At 42.2% G+C, this 21,410-nt stretch overlaps 1 protein-coding gene across 2 annotated transcripts in view; it reads left to right on the top strand.

The window, feature by feature from the left end:
* Positions 1-2,884: 2,884 nt before the first annotated feature.
* Positions 2,885-21,410, top strand: part of LOC129855801 (F-box only protein 41-like) — a 113,545-nt gene continuing 95,019 nt past the window's right edge. The window contains exons 1-2 of one of the 2 annotated variants that reach the window (XM_055923825.1): positions 2,885-3,106; positions 5,278-5,461. The gene's annotated coding sequence lies outside the window, so the exon portion shown is untranslated. The remainder of the gene's footprint in view (positions 3,107-5,277; positions 5,462-21,410) is intronic. The other variant, XM_055923823.1, reaches the window with a different exon arrangement.

Below are 21,410 nucleotides of genomic sequence, written 5' to 3'. Positions count from 1 at the left end.
AACCCTGCAACCAGTTTCTAGCCCAAGGAAGGGTATTTCTTGCTCCCAAAGTCACCACAAACCTCAGTATTTGAGAATCCGTTTTTGAAATGTTAACTTTTGAAGATGTCATCAGGTAGAACTATTTAACTTCAGATTTTTTTCCTACAAAACCATAGAAACACGTGACACTGGTATTGTGCTGGAAATAATGAAAATGGGGTTGAAAAGTGGTGGCGTTTCCCTTCGATGTGGTGAACGATGGAGTGCAGTCTTCTCACTTGGCCACAAGATGGTGCTTTAGCCCACCCTGATCAAAACATCAGACCGCACACTGACAGGCAGCACCTGCAGTATCATACATGCATTGTATTGCACGTTGATTGCACACTGTGTCCTGGCTGCACCCGCATTGGGAACAATAAGCACCAGGGTTGCATTCACTAGGCACCACGTTGAATAAAACAGACAAACAGGGACTGAGTAATGCTTGTTTACGTTTTCCTGGCGTACACTAATGAATGCCACCCAGCATTAGGGCTTTCTTTCGATATCTAAAGGAAAATGATTGTAATGATGAGAAATGACAAGGGTAGCAGAGGATTAATCCTTGAGAATTTCTTGATAGACAACTGGATTGGGCTAGTAAATTTTTTTTTATTATAAGATGGAGTAGGTTAAATAGTTAACTTCTCCATTGCCCTTTTCTTTTAAAGATTCCTGTGTCACCCTCCCTAACCATGTAGCAATTTGCTAATGGTCCACTTGCACAAAGTGACAGACAGGCAGATACACACCATGCACAACAACAAACTAGTCCCACCCCCCCCCCCCCCCATCAAAGTTTGAAAAATGAAAAATTCTCCAACACCTGAAACTGCTTTTTCCTGCAATCTAGAGCCATCATCATTATGCTTAATTTGATGTAAAAAATGTATCTTAATTTTTTAATGCATTTCTAAGCATAACACTTGAGCTGTCTGTAAATCAAATTTGATTGGTCACATACACGTGTTTAGTAGATGTTATTGCGGGTGTAGCGAAATGCTTGTGTTTCTAGCTCTGACAGTGCATCAATATCTAAGTAATATCTAGCAATTTCACAACATATACCCAATACACACAAATCTAAGAAAAGGAATGGAATTAAGAATATATAAATATATGGATGAGCAATGTCAGAGGTGCATAGACTAAGATAATACAGTATATACATGAGATGAGTAACGCAAAATATGTAAATATTATTAAAGTGGCCAGGGATTAAGTTGTGTATATACAGTTGAAGTCAGAAGTTTACATCCACATAGCCAAATACATTTAAACTCAGTTTCACAATTCCTGATATTTAATCCTAATAAAAATTCCCTGTCTTAGGTCAGCTAGGATCACCACTTTATTTTAAGAATGTGAAATGCAAGAATAATAGTGATTTATTTCAGCTTTTATTTCTTTCATCACATTCCCAGTGGGTCAGAAGTTTACATACACTCAATTAGTATTTGGTAGCATTGCCTTTAAATTGTTTAACTTGGGTCAAACGTATCGGGTAGCCTTCCACAAGCTTCCCACAATAAGTGGAGGTGTTGTTTCCTACCTTCACCACCTGGGGGCAGCCCGTCAGGAAGTCCAGGTCCCAGTTGCACAGGGCGGGGTTCAGACCCAGTGCCTCGAGCTTAATGATGAGCTTGGAGGGTTCTATGGTGTTGGATGCTGAGCTATAGTCAATGAACAGCATTCTTACATAGGTATTCCTCTTGTCCAGATGGGTTATGGCAGTGTGATTGCGTCGTCTGTGGACCTATTGGGGCGGTAAGCAAATTGAAGTGGGTCTAAGGTGACAGGTAAGGTAGAGGGGATATGATCCTTGACTAGTCTCTCAAAGCACTTCATGGTGACAGAAGTTGTTTAGTTCAGGTACCTTTGCTTTCCTGGGTACAGAAACAATGGTGGCCATCTTGAAGCTGACTGGTGATTATTTAGTTAAAGAAACTAAATATGCTGCTCTGCATCTCTGCTAAAATCTGGGTAAAAGATTAGAAAGGAATGTGAGTCTTATTCAGTACATTTGGTAATTGCTTGCTTTTCTAAAGTCTACCAACCTTGCCAGCAGGCATGCCAGCTTAGTTAGACAAACTAGATACTCTAACTTGACTAATAGGTCACAATTGTAAATGAGAACTTGTTCTCAACTGGCTACCTGGTTAAATAAAGGTGAAAAAAAAAATAGCCTGAAATGGCTTCTTGTAGCTAGTTGGGAGATAGGTCCCCAATCTGGGCTAGCTAAAGCCAACTTCATAAAATTACTAGGTGGTTAGTAGCATTACAGAGACACAACTAAACATTTCACACACAAAAAATACCAGGACACCTGAGGGGGCACATGGCCCTGTGTCCCAAATGAGCATGACGACTCCTCCACACAGACAGACAGACAGACAGACAGACAGACAGACAGACAGACAGACAGACAGACAGACAGACAGACAGACAGAGGCGCACACACCTCACGTCCATACTCAAGGACTCCTAGTCCTCTTGCATTAGCTGCTGATTTTTATAGTGCATTAGCCTGTGACTTCGTGGCTGTTGCCTACCCGTTTATACAGGCGCTTTAAAAAAGAGAGAATCTCATTGATACATTTATTACTGATTGGTTTGTTGATCAAATCACATTTGATTGGTTGAAATAAAGTGAGGAGCCCATTATAGATGACATGATAGGTGATCCTTATCACTAGTACATGCAGTTGCAGTGACTAGGCCTACTTTGGCATGCTTTAAAAAAATGTTCAAAAAAAAAGTTTGTAGGATTTTTCTCTGTATGCATTCATATCAAATCCTAATTCTCCAGGGAATTATCGTGTTTTTCTGTCCTGTGTTCACAGGTATGAAAGCTCCTTGGGAATCACACAGGTAGAGGGATGTCTTTCATCTTCTAGATTTCGGTGGGCAGAAATCTTTATTCGAGCTCGAACAGCCTTATTTTCTCTCCTTCGCTCTCCCAGTGCGCCCTCTCGTTCTATTGCAAGCCTACTGTATTTCTGCTGCAGAGTGGGGCGTGTGACGTCAACGAATGCTGGAGCGGCTCTTTCGCTCGAGCGAGAAATGGGGAGAAAATTGCAAGGTGAGAAGCGCTTTTTAGCCTAAATAATGTTTTGGAGGGATGGCAGTGCTAAGTGTTTGTGTGTATATATCAGTTGACACCACGTTCGAGAGAATGGCTGAAAATAACGCAAAATTAGAGCTAGCAGGCAGCACACAAGTGATGGTCTGTGCACTGTCGAAAATGGTAGGCAAGAAAATCAGGGCATGCTGCTAGTGCTACGCTACTACCCGCGCCGGACACAATCCCGCCTTCTGCACGTTGTCGTCCGCATCGACACGACTGCATTGATATTTGTCAATGTTATGCTATGTAATGAAACGTGATGTTTTTCTTCGGTTATTTAAATTGATGAATGATAGGCTACAGTCAAGCTGCATGTTCCTGCTGCGGTATGCTACCTATGCCACTTGTCTTTGGGTCTTCACACCCAAACGAAGACTAACGTTCAGTCAGTGCGATTGTTGCAATCAATATGTATAGCCGTTCATTGCACGTGCGTGATTGTCACTTAATCAATCAGTTGCCAATCGAATGTTCGGAATCCATAATGTCACCGGCCTAATTCGCTTCTCATAGGCTACGTGACGGTTAATGAAAATCTGGCCCATGCCCATCATAACATGATACAATCTATTCGGGGGGAATCATTATTCAGCGGATAACGTGTAACGTAGCCTATTTTTGCACGTAAGACATTTTTGAAAACTTTTAAGTCAAAAAACACTTATCATTCCAGTATATCCATTTTTTTCCCAGAGAAATGACATTTATTTGGGCATAATGTCCAAACGTCAAAGCAATATGATTAGGGCCTATCTGATAATACATCATATCACTTACTTTAAATATGTATTTATATTTTAAAAGATCCCATCACTCAGCTATGAGCCTCATAGTAATTCCATCTGTCCCACTAAATACACTTGAGCTCAAGGCGATGGTCTCGCAGGAAATTATGACTTGGCATTATGCACGGCTTCTGCTTGGCCATTTAGAAAACTTCCCAGATCTGCCCCTACAGCTCTTGAAGCCACAGCAGCACTTTGCCTAAAGTGACAGACAGGCTACTTGAGTGTGGGGAAATTGTGCTTGTGTGTGACCATTGGGAAATACTGATTTACAGTTTCGTGTGAGTGGCTGACCACTGTGGGAAATACTGACTTGCTGTGTCCATGCTGCTCTGTTGGGCATCAGATGTGACTCAAGTCATTCAAGCTTTAATGAGTTATTGTGTTACTTTTCCTGTTAAAGGGATATCCCAAGTATAAATACAGTACTTACACACACTAAAGCATAGCCGCAGGAAGTACGGGTGCTAGACCACCCCCTGAAATGTAAAAAAAAAAAAAGAATAATAACCAAATAAATATTCAGGGAGTGCAGCAGCACTCTCAGCACCCCTACTTCCCTCGGCTATGCTTTAGTGTGTGTACTTTACAGTATTTATTAGATATAGTTTTAAAAAATGTATTTTTTACAAAAGTAGTGCGTGCACTGGTGCTTCACTAGACCTGTATTAGCAGACCGACATTACTTTAAGACCTAAACACAAGATGAAATTGCATGCATGGACACACAAATACACAAGCGCACACTTGCATGCACATACCCCACCCACTGCTAACTTTATTTTCAGAGGAAACACTGCGAACACACACTTTTTTTAGTCATTTGAGATACATTTGCATGTGCGTTGCTCGTGAAGAAAGGTTTCATTTCCTCTCATTTTAAAGGTAAAGAAAGTCAGCACACCAGTCTTTCTGCCTGTAGTAGAATAAGCGGATCATTCAGGCTTACTATCACAGGTGATTTCACTTCCCTGTCAATTACCACTGCAATTAAATTAGCCAATATGAGGATAATGTAGGTCACAATCACAAAACAGGTTTCAGTAACATATTTACACTGAACAAAAACATAAACGTAACATGCAACAATTTCAAAGATTTTACTGAGTTACACTTCATCTAAGGCAGTGGTCGCCAGCTGGTCGATGGCGATCGATTGGTTGATCTTCAAGGCATTCCTAGTTGATTGACAAACGTTTCTGTAGAAAAGCCAACGATAAAGGCTTGCACTCCTTTATCTTTATTTGCGTTGCAGTGTTGGCGGTAAGTGCCTTACCTGGTAACGCTTTGCTTACTGGGTAAGCAAATTGTTTCCATTCTGAACCATTTCTGTTTGAAAAGACAAACTCCGCCTACCCAGGAGGCCCGGGAGATCTTAGACCAAATCAAGTGCGCCTACTGGCTAGCCAATCGGCTAGCTCAACCACCGTGCCTACAGAGCTTCCCCGGCCACAGCAAAGTTTGATACAAACCTATTACCACAGAGACTGTCAAAGAATACAGCGAAGAGCTGCTGTTTTTATGGGTGAGTTCATGATTAAGTTTTTATTCAGCACTGTCAACACTGTTTTTATTCAACGCGATTACAAAACATAAAATTTGTTTCTCCGTACTTCCACTCGCACTGCTGCAACGAATGAGTAGCCAAGTGTATTGATAGCCTTGCATTTTTATTATTATTAGCAGCTTGTCGTGGTTTAATATAGAGGACTATTTAACATTCTCTGGTCATAGGAATAACATGAATTTGTGCATGACTGAGGCAGATGCGGTGTGACTCGAGTTTAGCCATCCGGTGGGAGACTGTCCCGTCTCTGGTCAGTCTCTCCCTCCCTCTGCTGAGACTAATGCTGTGTTCAAAACAACTCGGAAATTGGCATCTTGAACACACTGAAGTTGGAAGTCAACTGGGAACTCAAACGAGATCCGACTGGGGAAAAATCTTTTGAACTTGTAATTCCAACTCGGAAACTCTGGCCTCTTTCTAGAGCTCTGACTTTCTGACCTGACGATCACGGACTTCTTTTTTTTGAGTTCCCAGTTGTCTTGAAAGCACCATAGCCATTCGATGCAGGTACCATCAGTCCAGTAAAAAAAAAAGGTAATTATTTCAATTTATGGTCCGCAGTGCCTCGCAAGTGATACACCAACTGATCAATTTTGTTATCAAAGCTTGAGTTTTGAAAGCTGATATGGTCTGAGAATAACAATATTGCCAGGCCAGGCATATAGCCAATATGCTGTGATAAGGTATTAGGCCTACTGCCCAAACATCATTCCTACAGAACTGTTTTTATTAGGTTAATGTTACAAGTCATGTTTTAAATAAAATAAAAAATCTGAGCGGAAGATCTCTGCGTGTTTTTTGACTGCGAAAGTGATCTTGACTCAAGGTTGGTGACCACTGATATAAGGAAACCAGTCTGACATAAATTCATTAGGCCCTAATCAAATGTTATTTGTCATATGCACCGAATACAACAGGTGTAGCCCTTACAGTGAAATGCTAATCTATGGATTTCACATGATTGGGAATACAGTTATGCATCTGTTGGGTACAGATAACCAGTCAGTATCTTGTGTGACCACCATTTGCCTCATGCAGGCGACACATCTCCTTCGCATAGAGCTGATCAGGCTGTTGATTGTGGAATGTTCTCCCTCTTCAATTGCTTTGCGAAGTTGCTGGATATTGGCGGGAACTGGAACAGGCTGTCATACGTCGATCCAGAGCATCCCAAACATGCTCAATGGGTGACATGTCTGAGTATGCAGGCCATGAAAGACATGGGATATTTTCAGCTTCCAGGAATTGTGTACAGATCCTTGCAACATGTGGCTGTACATTATCATGCTGAAACATGAAGTGATGGTGGCGGATGAATGGCACGACAATGGGCATCTCGTCATGGTATCTCTGTGCATTCAAATTGCCATCAATAAAATGCAATTGTGTTAGTCTGTAGCTTATGCCTGCCCATACCATAACCCCAGCGCCACCATGGGGCACTCTGATCACAACATTGACATCAGCAAACACACATACAGCCATAAACGCTGTCTGCCATCTGTTGAAACCTGTATTAATCTATGAAGTGGCCATGGAAGGTGAGCATTTGCCCACTGAAGTTGGTTACAACGCCAAACTGCAGTCAGGTCAAGACCCTGGTGAGGACGACGAGCATTCACATGCGCTTCCCTGAGACGGTTTCTAACAATTTGTGCAGAAATTCTTTAGTTGTGCAAACCCACAGTTTCTTCAGCTGTCCGGGTGGCTGGTCTCAGACAATCCCGTAGGTGAAGAAGCCGGATGTGGAGGTCCTGGGCTGGTGTGGTTACACGTGGTCTGCGGTTGTGAGGCTGGTTGGACGTACTGCCAAATTCTCTTAAACGATGTGGCTAATGATAGAGAAATTAACATTAATTTCTCTGGCAACAGTTCTGGTGGACATTCCTGCAGTCAGCATGCTAATTGCATGCTCCCTCAACTTCAGACATCTGTGGCATTGTTTGTCATAACTGCACATTTTAGTGGCCTTTTATTGTCCCCAGCACAAGGTGCACCTTGTGTAATAATAATGATGTTTAATCTTCTTGATATGCCACACCTGTCAGGTGGCTGGATCATCTTGGCAAAGGAATAATGCTTACTAACAGGCATATAAACAAATTTGTGCACAAAATCTGAGAAATTAGCTTTTTGTACGTATGGAACATTTCTGGGATCTTTTATTTCAGCTATTTTTGTTCAGTACAAATATATTAAGCTCTAAGAAGAGTTTACGTCCCATTTGACATTTAGTTTCTTTTTCCTTCAAAGGTTAGGCCTATTTCTTCTTTGTATTGAATTTCAAATAGAAATTCATGGGCCTTTTTTTTTCAATTTCCACACAGTGACCTAGGGTGGAAGACATTTCCAAAGCGATTCAAGAAAATCTCCTTGACAATGGTGACCGATGAGCACTATCTCTGTCAACTAATGCATTTCTTTAACCACTAGTTACCTTGGAGGAATGCTGCATATTCAGTGAAATGTAATTCTCATGCAGAATATTTTCTGTCGCGCAGACAGTTGGGCGTCAAGTATTCCTGTTTGTGCGTGTGACAGTGGATCTTCCCATAGTCATTTTCCTTGTGTAGGTGTCAAGTATTCTCTACAGTGACAGTGGAGTGTCCCAATCCCATAGTAATTTTCCTCAAGTTAACAGACAGCATCACGTCACCTCTGGAAAAACAACATTGATCGTACTCCTCCTGTCCCATAGCGCCGCTACACTACACTGACTGCCACTATGGGACGGTAACGAGAGATTGTTTTGTTTACATTTGAGACCTCAGTTGTTGACTGCCTCTGATCTCCCCACAATTTTGAACGGAGATTCGATACAGCACCATTTATACACTGTTTATTAGGTACACCCATCAAGTACTGGGTCAGCCCCCCCCTTTGCATCCAGAAGAGCTGGAATTCTTCGGGTCATGAAAACGTTGCTCAATTGGTATCAAGGCTTATATCTCATGCCTGCGTTAATAGTAAAACTTACTTTGGTCGCTAGCAATTGGGTGAACTATTACTACTTAAAAATAAAGTTGAATATCCCACTCCTAAAACTACTTTGACACTCATGACGATTCTTATTTAATATTTCTGTTATAGACCATTTTTTATTTTTATTTTTTTTACGTGACCATACAATTATTGTCCTAGCCTTAGTCACAGTTAGGGTTGCACATTTTGTGGAATATTCAGAGGTGGAAACTTTCCTTGGGAATATATGCAAATTAATATTAATACCATTTAGATGTTTTTTGCATTGGATATATTTACCATATCATATGGACGCAGAAACATAAGTAGACATAATTGCAAATGATTAAGTCCTTCCAATAGGATTTTTAAAATATTTTTTATTACAAATTGAACTTTAAATAAATGAGTTGACTCTTCACATGGGATGATTTCACTAAACAACAAAGGAAATATTGAATGATCTATCACATATCCCAAAAACGTTTTCAACATGCATCTGTAAAATGATAGTCTAGAAACTAAAGCTTTGGTTGTCTTCCTCTCATGCTTGGATGTCTTCTCCTTGGACCTCCTCAATGTCTACCACTTGAACATCAGACTGTGGCCTCATCTTCACTGTCACTTTCCAACCTTGTTGAGGATGGCTCGTTGTCAGGCTCAAAAAGCCTCATTTTTCAACCCTTGTATTGGTCAGCCTGTTTCGATGTGTGTTCCCAAACAAGAACCAGTTGCGCTCTGAGGCAGCTGATGTTGGTGGGATTTGGAGAATGATTGAGGCAACAGGGGAAAGAGACTCAGATCCACAAAGTCCCTTCCACCAGGTGGCTGATGAGATATGTTGGCACAACTGCCATATTGCATCTCCATCCCAAAGCCCTTGCTTGGAAGTGGACTTCGCCAGACTGTAACCTTGTCCTCATCCAGGCCAAGGTGGCGAGACATGGTAGTGATGACACCATTGGCCATGTTGATCTCTGCACAAGACAGGATGCTCTTGCCAGCATATTTGGGATCCAACATGTACGCTGCGGTGTGTATGGGCTTCAGGCAGAAGTCTTCATGCATTATGTATTTCAGAACTGCAGTTTCCTCTGCTTGGCGCATCAGTGAAGTGGGCAGGGCAGTATGGCTTTCTTCTTACATCTGCAAGCAGAGTCTGAACATCAGACAAGATGGCATTGTCTCCCTCAATCTGTGCAATGGCTACTGCTATAGGTTTCAGGCTGCTTACCACTCTTTCCCAAAATACATCATCCAGGAGGATCCTCTTGATGGGGCTGTCCATATCAACAGACTGTGATATGGCCATTTCTTGGAGTGACTCATTCCCCTCCAGGAGACTGTCAAACTTGATCACAATACCACCCCAATGGGTGTTGCTGCTGTAACTTGATGATCCTTCACATACCTAACCATTTCCTTGGCTTTCTTGTAGAGTGTATCTATTGTTTTCAGTGCCATGATGTCCTTGAGGAGCACATTCAATGCATGAGCAGCACAGCCAATGGGTGTGATGTGAGGGTAGGACTCCTCCATTTTAGACCAAGCAGCCTTCATGTTCGCAGAATTGTCTGCCACCAGTGCAAATACCGTCTGTGTTCCAAGGTCATTGACTGCCTTCAGCTCATCTGCAATGTAGAGACCGGTGTGTCTGTGCTCTTGTAGAATACTGGTTGAGGGGTGGAGATGATGTAGTTAATTATTCCTTGACTACCAACATTCAACCACCCATCAGAGATGATTGCAATACAGTCTGCTTTCTCTATGATTTGCTTGACCTTCACTTGAACTCGGTTGAACTCTGCATCCAGCAAATTAGTAGATAAAGCATGTCTGATCAGAGGGGTGTATTCTGGGCGAAGAACATTCAGAAATCTCTTCCAATACACATTGCCTGTGAGCATCAGGTGAACCAGTTGCATATACAGCTCGAGCAAGACATTCATCAGCCTTTCTCTGACTACGTTCCTCCATTGAGTCAAAAACTTCTTATTCCAGGAGGACCATGAGCTGTAGCTATCGATAAGGTGTCTGATTCATAATTTTCACCTCGAATAGAAGCAGAGGGACTTTTGTCAGAGGTTGTGAGCACTGAGGGAACTTTATGCACTTGGCCAGATGATTCTGCATCTTTGTTGCATTCTTCACATATGATTTGACACTTTGCAAATGTACACAGATTTTCTTTCTACATTAGCTGCAGTGAAATGTCTCTACACATCAGATAGTGCCTGGGCATTTTCCTGTAAAGATTACTTTTTTTGTTGTTAAAAACCCAAATACAATTCCATGTACAGATAAATAGTCAAGCAATTAGATTAAACAACGCCTTTGTAAGAATTTTGAATAAATGAAACCTGTATGGAAACGGGTGAATTAACACTCCTCAGCAGGCTCAAGCAAGCTACAACCCACATGGTAGCAAAAACTAACAAATTGTTAACAAGTTAGAAATGATTTAAACACACTTTGCTGTAGGCTACTATTTACTAGTTAACAAAAAATCATGTATGTCATATAAAATATATTCACCTCACCCAGTATTGTAATCAAAACTTAACCGAAAGCATGTAGTCCTTGGCTCAGACAGTTTAGTAGTGTGGGCTCAATAGCATCTCATTAGTGTGCAAGATCTTGAGAATCATCTGTACATGTGATGGAAGAGTGCACTGTGCATGCAGAGGGTTGCAATGCTATTGAATTGTGGATAGTTTAACCAAAATATGCCACAAGACCTAGAATTGCCTTATGTTTATCCCACAAAAAAAGGTTCACTGTTATAAGCTAACCTTTTGATGAATTTAAGCAAAATTCCAGGGCTTAACTTCCCTTGAAAAATTTCGGAAATTTACTGGAAAGTTTCCGACCCTTTGCAACCCTAGTCACAGTACAGTAGCAGTGTCTCCTCAGTCCTCAACGGCTGTGTCCACAGTGTAGCTGCTCTTAAAAATTCCCACCTTTTTCTTGTCTCTTTTCCTTCACACGGTAGCTGTGACCCAATATTCTTAAACGGTCTCCTTATCTCCTGTCCTTCATAACCACTTATCCATGAAAGGAGTGAACAGGTTTCCACTTCCCACCATGGCTTTCACCTATCAACCCCTATCAACTGTCATGAAGGAAAGGTCGACCATTGTGTGACACCGTCCAGTCCATTTGAATAGAGTGGGCATCCCCGAAGAGGACGTCGACATTCTGTTCAATTTGCTAGCTATGGGATTGGCTCTCTGCTGTCAGGTTCGTAGCCCTTGGCTGTGTGATTGGCCTGTCTTGGGAGAACCCGTGGCTTACTCAGGACTAACACTTTGACACGCTCATGCTAAAGCCTAGCCAGCATTGGGGGTTTCAGTAAACCAGTGTTAGAGGTAAGGCAAAAGCTAGGGTTGCTAAAATCTAGTAACCTTTCCAGAAATCCTGGTTGGAGGATTCTGTATTACCTGCTTATTCCCTCCTGATTTGTGGAATCTGCTAACTGTGATTTCTTGAATACCCGGGAATTTTTTGGAAAGTTGCTGGAACTTTACCATCATAGCAGAAGCCCTTATACAGTAAGGAGATATGGGAATCTGTGGAGCCAATGGGAACACAGTAAAACACAAGCGCATGTTAGTTATTGTCATAACGTTCGCCAATGTGTTTAATTACATGCCTGAATAAAATGGATATTTAATTCCTCTCACTCGTAAACTCTCTAGTTCACATCGTCAGAATAAAACCCGTGAACAGTCTGAACAACACTGACTAAGAGTAGGCAGATGCTTGTGTTGCACCTTGCAGAGTCTTGGCACCGCTAAATGCCACAACACCACCTCCGTGTGAAGCACCGCAGAGGTAGAAGACTCTGTTATTAGCCAGCCACATCCTGCCTTGCTTCTCTATTCTCTCCACACCTCCAGGCAAAACATTTACTTTATCATAGATCAGAATGAGGACGTGATGCATCTCTATGGGATGCAATTCGGCACTGATTTCAGCAAACCTCTGATTTGGATGATTAGGTATCTATTGTGGGCCAGCAGTATGGATTGTTGTTTAATGAAAAGCCACTGGACGTCGTTTTAAAAGCCAATTGGTGATGGGCACATGATGGGTCGTCTCCCTCGGATCCCCTCTGGGCCTAATTTTAAAGGTCAGCTTCTCTGCATCCACCCAGTGAGATGATACTGATGGAACGGGAAAGCTCATTGTGTAATTAGCTCAAGGAGGTCAATCAGTTGATCTGTTTGTCTGAAAGGGGGGGGTTAAATATTGCAGGCTACTATTTTTGAGTGCTCTTGTTAACACTAGCACACTGTGTAGTAGGGAATAGGGTTCTATCTTAGACTCAGCCCTACGACAGAAAGATTACTCAAAACACTGTACATTATTGTCTCTGCCTGGCCAGTCAACGCAGACTTGCAGGAAGGCTAAAGCAATCATGCATACCATAATAGCACAATTAGTATAATCTAATTCAAAGCAAAAATGCTAAACTTCCTTAACCCTCACTGGGACGGCACCCTCTTTCCTAGGACGCTGGCTAACCAAATCGCCTGCACTTGATGATAGTGACACTAGCAATCTCCTCTTCTTCCCTCCCTCTTAAAATAAGTCAGAGGTGTTATTCACAGTGGCTGATGCCCTCCTGGCCTGTCTACTGCTGCAGTCTCTTGTTACCTCCATGTCACTTGTTTCCTCTACCATCTGCCCCCCCCCCCCCTCCCCGACACCCACAGCTCAACCCCGAGGCTCTCTGTGCCCGCTTGCCCTCACTCGTTTTTTTTTCACTCTCGCTCTGCTGCCACCACCTTGTCTTGATCTACTCGTTCTCTCTGCAACCTTTCACTGATGAGTCATTTCAACTTCCTGTTAGCATGCCACAGATCCTTTCATCACAGCAGAACGGGATTCTGGAGTTAGCTGGTATCCCCGGAGACTTCCATTTTTAGACCTGCTAGATTCTGCAGAGCCACAGGCAAACATTATTTCAAAGTCCTTTCAGCCTTGCCCCCCTTTTGCCCTCAGAACAGCCTCAATTCGTCCACGGCATGGACTCTACAAGGTGTTGAAAGTGTTCGACAGGGATGCTGGCCCATGTTGACTTCAGTGCGTCCCGCAGTTGTCAAGTTGGCTGGATGTCCTTGGTGGACCATTCAAGATACACGGGAAACTGTTGTGTGAAACCCAGCAGCGTTGCAGTTCTTGACAAACTCAAACTGATGCCCCTGGCACCTACTACCATACCCCGTTCAGAGGCACGCTGTAATCAATGTAACCAATAAGCTTAATCTTGCAAGCTAGCCACATGAGCTAGCACGTTAGCAAACCAAATGCATAGCTGGAGCCCTGAGCTGAAGGGAATTTATTTTGAAACCTTATAAGATACTGTCTTTAGCTGGCAAACATTTAGTAGTGAATTAGTAACTTGACCACCTCTCTTGAGCTGGACAACATTGGATCGTCATGACACGAATGCTTCCGTATGCTCTTTGAGCCAGTCATGGTATGTTTGTTTACAATCGGCTGCTTTGGGGAACAGCTTCAAAAATGAAAAAACCCAACAGGCGGAATTAAGAACACAATCTGCTTTATCTATTAACCGAGCTATTGCACAAGTTGACTACTAAGTATTTAATAGTGACAGTATTAAAAAATCAAACCTCGGGTATTTCAAAATACCCTGGTATACCGCCCAAGCCGACTGCACTACTATATAGGGAGTCATTTGAGACGAAGCCAATCTGAATGTTAATCGCACAAAACCTTGGCTGAAACCATTTGAATTTGAATAACGGTGTTGCTCCATTTCACTGGGACTTATGGCATATTGACTTGGCGTTAATCCTGTCTCATTTCCATTTCGCTTCCTTCTCGCCTGGAAGCCTGAATAGAAACGGACGCCAATAAAGGGGTTTTGTGAGATCGTTAGTTTGCCTGCCTGCCAGCCAGGGAAGGCTCTTTAAACGTTATCTCAGTTTTAAAGGTCCCCTTTATTGTTTTAAAGTCTAGACTTGAAGAGCTGAGGTTAGTCACAATAGGTTCATGCAGGGAGACAACTGAATGTCGTCAGTTAGAACAAAACCATTCCAATGCTGTGTAGACATGAGGATAAGTGATACAATAAAATACAGTAACATCTGATATAGTAGATCAATACTGTACTGCCTTGTACAAGTCTTACCCCTGCAGGCTTGCATGATTCTGAGAACACAGTGGAAGCCCCAGCTGCCTGCTGCTGTGAAGAGCCAGGATTATGTGAGTGTGTGGAAGGGAGGATCCCCTCCCTCACAGACATGCAGTAGTTAGGGCTGTGACGGTCTTGGTATTTGAGTTTAAGGTAATTGGCCAGGCCAACCATGCAGTATACAAACAGTTCTGTTTGTATACTTGTTTACATGGAAATGCTTATTTGAAACCAGCCATTACACTAAGTTATTATCTTGGTATTTTATTATTATTCAGGTTATTACTTACAAATGAAGAAATGCCAGGCTGGAGAGGATCTGTCTCATTTTCGAGTCAAACTTAAGATCTATGCCTACCTTGTCTGTTGGCTTTTCTGCATATCATTGTTTTTAATACAGATCCTATTTGACACACAACCATTCAAATTAAGTCCGATGGGGTTTCTCCCACTTTTACCAAAATATTCGCATAACGTCACAAACCCTGCTGCTGCGGTCAGTCGATGGCAGTGGCATTAACATATATTTTCTTCCAAGAGAGAACGCCGTAATGAAATGAACGTAATCTAAGCTATCGAGAGGCCCTTGACAAGATTAAATTATGACAGGAGCGTTTTGATTCTTATTAAAGAGATGGAGTTCACCCAGGCTACTTTAGGAAACTCAAACGCACTCCCCTTGTAAAAGCACCAGTTAATCACAGCCAACAGCGTATGTCGAACACAAGCAAATATGTCTCCTTTCCTTAAAACGTATTAAACGTAGGCCTACTTGTAGGCTTTTCTGAAAGTAGGCTAGAAGATGATGAATTGACAAGGAAAGTATGAAAGGGGACAGTTATGCTATAGTATGAAGATTTAAATCTTCAATCATTGAAATAGAAACAAATACGCGCAACATGTCCATAGCCTATTTATTTAAGATTTTTCAAATACTGTGAGGAACTATTCTAATTTGTGAGGTGAAGAAAAAAACACTGAGAAGCCCAGTTGAGCACTTTACTACATTTGCGAGACGCAGGCCAGGTACTTCTGTGCGTGTTCAGGCATGTGCGCTCCGTCAACGTTAACATGACAGAAACCAGACACGTGCTCATTGCTCACATGGAGCGCGTAAATGATGGTATGAAATAAACCAACACTTGTTTCTCACAAGTGTAGCAAGTTGTGAACTCTGCAAATAACTTTTCAACTCCGAGAATGAAACGGTAAAATGAACATAAATGTAACTAAAAGACAGGGATTGATGGTAAATTGCCTGTTTACAAACTGCAGTCATAAAAGTGCATTGCGGCCTAACGCTGTATAGCCTAGGCTACTATTTTACTTTGTGCTGCCCTCCAATCCCCGCAGTCTATACATTCTGTATCAAACTATACCATGCCAGATATTGGCAAAACAATTGCTTATAATTAGGGTTGAAAAGGGTCAGAAACTTTCCAGTAAATTTCCAGAATTTTTCCGGAATTTTTAAATGGGGAGTTAAGCCCCGGAATTTTGGCAATTTTGCTTAAATTTCTCAAAGTTAGCTTATAACAGTGAACCTTTTTTTTGTGGGATACACAAGGCAATTCTAGGTCTTGTGGCATATTTTGGTTAAACTATCCTCAATGCAATGGCATTGCAATCCTCTGCATGCACAGTGCATTCATCCATCACATGTACAACTGATTCTCAAGATCTTGCACACTAATGAGATGCTATTGAGCCCACACTACTACACTGTCTGAGCCTAGGACTACATACTGTGCTTTTTGGTAAGTTTTGATTACAATACTGGGTGGGGTGAATATATTTTATGACATGATTTTTTTGTTAACTAGTAAGTAGTAGCATACAGCAAAGTCTGTTTAAATAATTTCTAACTTGTTAATTTCTACTAGGTAGTTTTTGCTACCATGTGGGTTTTAGCTTGCTTGAGCCTACTGAGTGTTAATTCACCTGTTTCCATACATGTTTCATTAAACAACTCCTTTTGTAAGATTAAAAAAAAAAATCTAACTGCTTACATGCTGACCAGACCAGACACGTCGCGTGCGTCGCAAAATAAATGTAGAAATCCATGTTATTCATTTATTTCACTCCCACTGCTTGCGCGCGCCAACGAGCGTCTGCGATGCCAAGGGCGAAAATAGAACTCCTTTCTATTTCTGACGCAGATCTTGCTGAAAGTCCTGCCTCTCCCATCTCCTCATTGGTTATACCCACGTGGGTAATTGAAAGATAAACTGTTTTGCCGGTCGTCGTGGTAATACTATGAAAGTGTAGATGCGATCACCATATAAGTTCAAAGATGAAAAAGCCTGGAAGGAGGAAAGATGACTAGAAACGATTCGGTTGGCCGTTTTGTGTGTGGATTATTTTGTGGAGTAGAGGACCTTGTGCATTTCAGGTAAAATAACAACTCAATGTTTATATCACAGGACAAATTAGCTAGCAACAGCAAGCTAGCTAAACAGAACAAATTAGCTAGCAAGCTAACTAGCTAAATTGCCATACATGTTTAATGCTTTTCGACCTGTCCCGAAATTAATGTCATTGGTTCAGTTTGTTTAGATATTTTAAGCTGCGTGTCGTGATCGCGTTTGGTGTAGGGGGACAAAATACATTTATGCATGATGGCGCACGTGTTACGTTCCCCAGTTTCTGTGTTCTGTTTTGTATTTTAGTGTGTGTGTTTCAGGAGATGGCTTCCTGAAGTACTCCCCAACCAGCTGACTGGTCAACCCCAGGCTAATTGGTGATTGGAGCTGACCCCGCCCCCTCGTCAAGAAGCAGCTGACTCTAATCACCATTGCCACCTGAAGATAAAAGCCAGTGTTCTGCCCCAAGAGAGAGAGGAGATGAGATTTGGAGAGAGGAGAGGAGAGAGATGAGATTTGGAGAGAGGAGAGGAGAGAGATGAGATTTGGAGAGAGGAGAGGAGAGGAGAGAGATGAGATAAGGAGTAGAGATTTGGAGATTGAGAGAGAGAAAAATTAGATTGTGATATAGTGTGGGTTGTGTATCAGAAAGTGTGGTATGTACTGTTGTTGTTGGTAGCAGTTTTTCTATGTCCTGTGTTTGAGTGTTTGTGAAATCATTAATACTTACTCTGTTTCATTTGTTCCCAGGGGGGAAGGAGAAGGCACTTTGGGAGTGCTTAGGCAAGAGGCCCGCGGGCATACATATACCCATAGTATATTTACTGTCTAGGCACACTAGGTAAGACCTGGGCGGACCACCCCCTGTATTTTGGTTAGGGCACCAGACGGTGCTAAGTTAGGTAAGTTAAGTGGGTAGGCAGGTTAGATAGGAGAGGGGGAACTTTGATATTTACTTTCTTTGCTTTGGTTCCGTCCAGCCCCTTTTCCCCATATTACCGTGTAAGAAAATAAATCCAAGTAAACGGTAAAATCTGCTTTTGTGTCATCCTTGTTCGCACCTACAGTCCATACCTCTTGCACTTCAGAGAGTTGAGTTATAGCAGGGAGTTGCGTTCCCTCTTCTCAGAGGCGTGCGTAACACACGCGCGCAGCCGGTTTGGGTTCCGTGTTCGCTATTTATCTGTACATTTTAGGCTTTTTGTTGAAAATGTTAAACGTTTTTTGGGAGATGCGATGGATCATTCAATATTCCCTTTTGTTGTTCAGTGAAATCATCCCATGTGAAGAGTCAACTCATTTAATTAAAGTTCAATTCGTAACTAAATTGTTTTTAAACATTTCTATGGAAGGGTTTAATTCGCAATTATGTCTACTTATGTTTCTGTGTCCATATATGGTAAATATATCCAATGCAAAAAAACATCTACATTTAAATGGTATTAATTTGCATATATTTCTGTTAATTCCCATGGAAAGTTTCCATCTCTGAATATTCCCCAAAATGTGCAACCATACTTATAATCATAAGTGAACACTCCCGTTATTAGGTCAAGTTTATCTACAATACAAAAATGAATGTAGGCCTATTTTTGATGGGTATCTTATTTTCATGACAGTCTCTTCATCCATGACTGTCAGGTACATGGTTATTCAATTATGTCACAGCCCTAACAGTGGTATACCGTTCACCCAGACCTGGGTTCAAATAGTATTTGTTTTCTTTCATATACCCTGTTTAACCTGCCTGAAGTGCCAAGTGCAGTGGGGTTTGCACTTCTGTGACTGTTCCATTGGCAAACTCGGTATGTTTGGAAAGGGGATACGTCACCAACGGCAATATGTCAACAAAACTGGAGACACCTGTTGAAGATAAAGTATATGAACAATAGCAAATACTCTTTGAACCCAGGTCTGTATATGACTATTGCATGTACTGCAGGCAGGTGGGGGATCTTGCAGGCAGTGAGGGGGCTACAGCTTGAGTGTGTTTATGCTTGACTGAGGTAAACGCTGCATCGACAGGATCTCCCTGTGGTGTCATTAGAGATGAAGCAATCTGATGCGCTGTCTCCTGTTCTGTTTGGAACTGGATGTGTACACAGTCAGTTATTGAGGAGAATGCTTCAGAGGGGGCTATTTTTGTCAAGCAAAAGTGTGTGGGTAAACCGTACCGGTGTGCGTGGCACGTGTGTATGTATGCTACAGCAGTACTGTACATCCAAGTGAGTTCTTACTGTGAGAGCAGGCCAGTGGGACGCCAACACTTGCTTTCCTGTCAAAGGAAGTGACACGTGACTGACAAGCTGCTTCACTTCCTTCCCACCCAATTGGCCAATTAAATCTCTCTGGGTGTGTCTTTTATCGTCTCTGACCATGGCCTTCCTGGTTTAATGAGCGTTATACTCTGGCAGTGCTCTTCCCATTCTAGACGATTTTCCACTCTTTTTCCAGAAGTGTGCCCTTGGGAATTCCCTTTTCATGGATTTAAAAGCATGAAATGGTGTGCATTGGAAGGTGGGAGTTTCCACCATTTTGTTAAATCCATGCAAGAAAGTGCACACTTCAGGAGAAAGGTGGAGAATTGGGTCGCAGCCATATAGTGCATTTGTTTCTCCGTTGTTACTTAGTCTATAGGGAGCAGAACACAGCGCCTCAGATCCAGGCCAAATTGTCATTTTTCTTCTTTCAAAAACGTATTGATTGGGCTTACGTGGCAGAAATGGAACTAATAGCACAGTCCCAAAAATGCAAACCCTGCCCATCTGGCACTCCAGGCAAGCTCAGGTGAACACTCAAAAGTTTTTGAAAGACAAACACTTTTTGAACCCAGGCACTGGTCTAGGGATCGCGGTGTATGAGAACACTTCTGAGCTGAGTAAGGACGTGTCTGTGCCAGGCTATTATGCCTACTATCATACCCGCTTGGTATGTTAATAAGCATTGTAGAGCCTCATGCCTAATCCCCCTCCACTGAATGCCTAAAAGCCTACTCTGCCTAATTCACTGGGTCTCAGACCTGTAACGCACACGATCAGTGTCTGGAAGACATGCAGCTATTGAATAGGGAGGCACGCTGATGGGATTTCTTTGTCCAGCTCGTCATGCTCATCTATGGCAGAGCCACTAACGCGGCACAAGCTAATCATAACGAAAGCAATTTGTTCAAGGGGAAATGGACATGCCATCACGATGAGCTATTTTGCTAGGGTGAGGTTAGAGGTCGGCTGTGCTGCCCACAATATTTTCAGATTCCCCTGTCATGAAGATTTGTCAGCGCTGCAATATGTGAGTTGAAGTTCTAGCAGTGCTTCAGGGGGTTGTGTGGGGGAGAGCTTGTCTCTATGGCAGCAGCACACTAATGTTGCTCTCGCCTATTAACAGATCCTCATAAGACTTTATGTAATGTGGCTGAGGATTTTTCAGTTTTTTTTTATACCATGTATTGAAATTGGGGATGATGGTAGTTTGCAGTGGCATTTATCCAAAGAATAACAGGAAAGAGGTGGCCAACAACATTATAGGATTTTAAGTGTTTCAACATATCTATTATAAGCTTAATAGATTTAGCATCAATGCTTAGGTTTGTTTTAAAAAATGTACTTGAGCTAAATGTTGTTTTAACCGTGCTTGGTATCAGTGGGATAGGCTGTTTCACTCAATGATGTGCAGTTTTGTCCTGAGTCAGGACAGTGATGTTAGGCCACCAGTCAATTCCACAATCAATACTGTCAGATCTGATTTAGCTGAAACTCTAACCCGCCAGTCTCTTCTTGTTACTTAGTACAAGTACCCACTACTTATACAGTATCTGACCTCAACGTCTCACACGCTGGACTTTTTTTTAGCCCAGCAGACAATCTGCGCTGAAGTTAAACGTGCTTCACTCATTAGATCAGACGGTACAGGGGACGCCACAATAGTTGCTGGAAAACCAACCAAATGCCAAGCAGAATTAATGTGATTAAATTAAGCGAGGGGCATCACTTTCAGGTTAATTGCCTGCAGTTGTGACGTTCACTGCAGCGGCCCGACTGCTCGCGCTCTGCGTCTGAACTCTAATTGGCAGATGGCTGGGTGGACTCACCAGTGGCGGTTCTAGACCATTTCAACTGGGGGGGGGCAGTTACATTAGACGTTATTGTTGTCATCGTTTTCTTCACTGCATTGCAGGCATTAGCAGGCAAAATGCCATGTTCATAATCATCATCGTTGCTACTGTCTAATAACGGATGTAAAAAAAGAACGACAACTCATTTTTGCTATTTAAAAATGATTTCATACTCCACATTTAGGGGGGCCACAAGGGGGTCCAAAATTGTTGTCACAGGGGCACATTAACATGGATCCTACTGTTGTCACGCTGACTGTCTGTCTGCTTGAGATATTCATAGCTAAATTAATTCATTTCAATAGG

The sequence above is a fragment of the Salvelinus fontinalis genome, chromosome 5 (assembly GCF_029448725.1).
Source record: "Salvelinus fontinalis isolate EN_2023a chromosome 5, ASM2944872v1, whole genome shotgun sequence".
In the NCBI taxonomy this organism is placed as follows: Eukaryota; Metazoa; Chordata; class Actinopteri; order Salmoniformes; family Salmonidae; genus Salvelinus; species Salvelinus fontinalis.
Note: the sequence above shows the minus strand (reverse complement) of the source record. Positions and strands in the feature narration are given on the sequence as shown.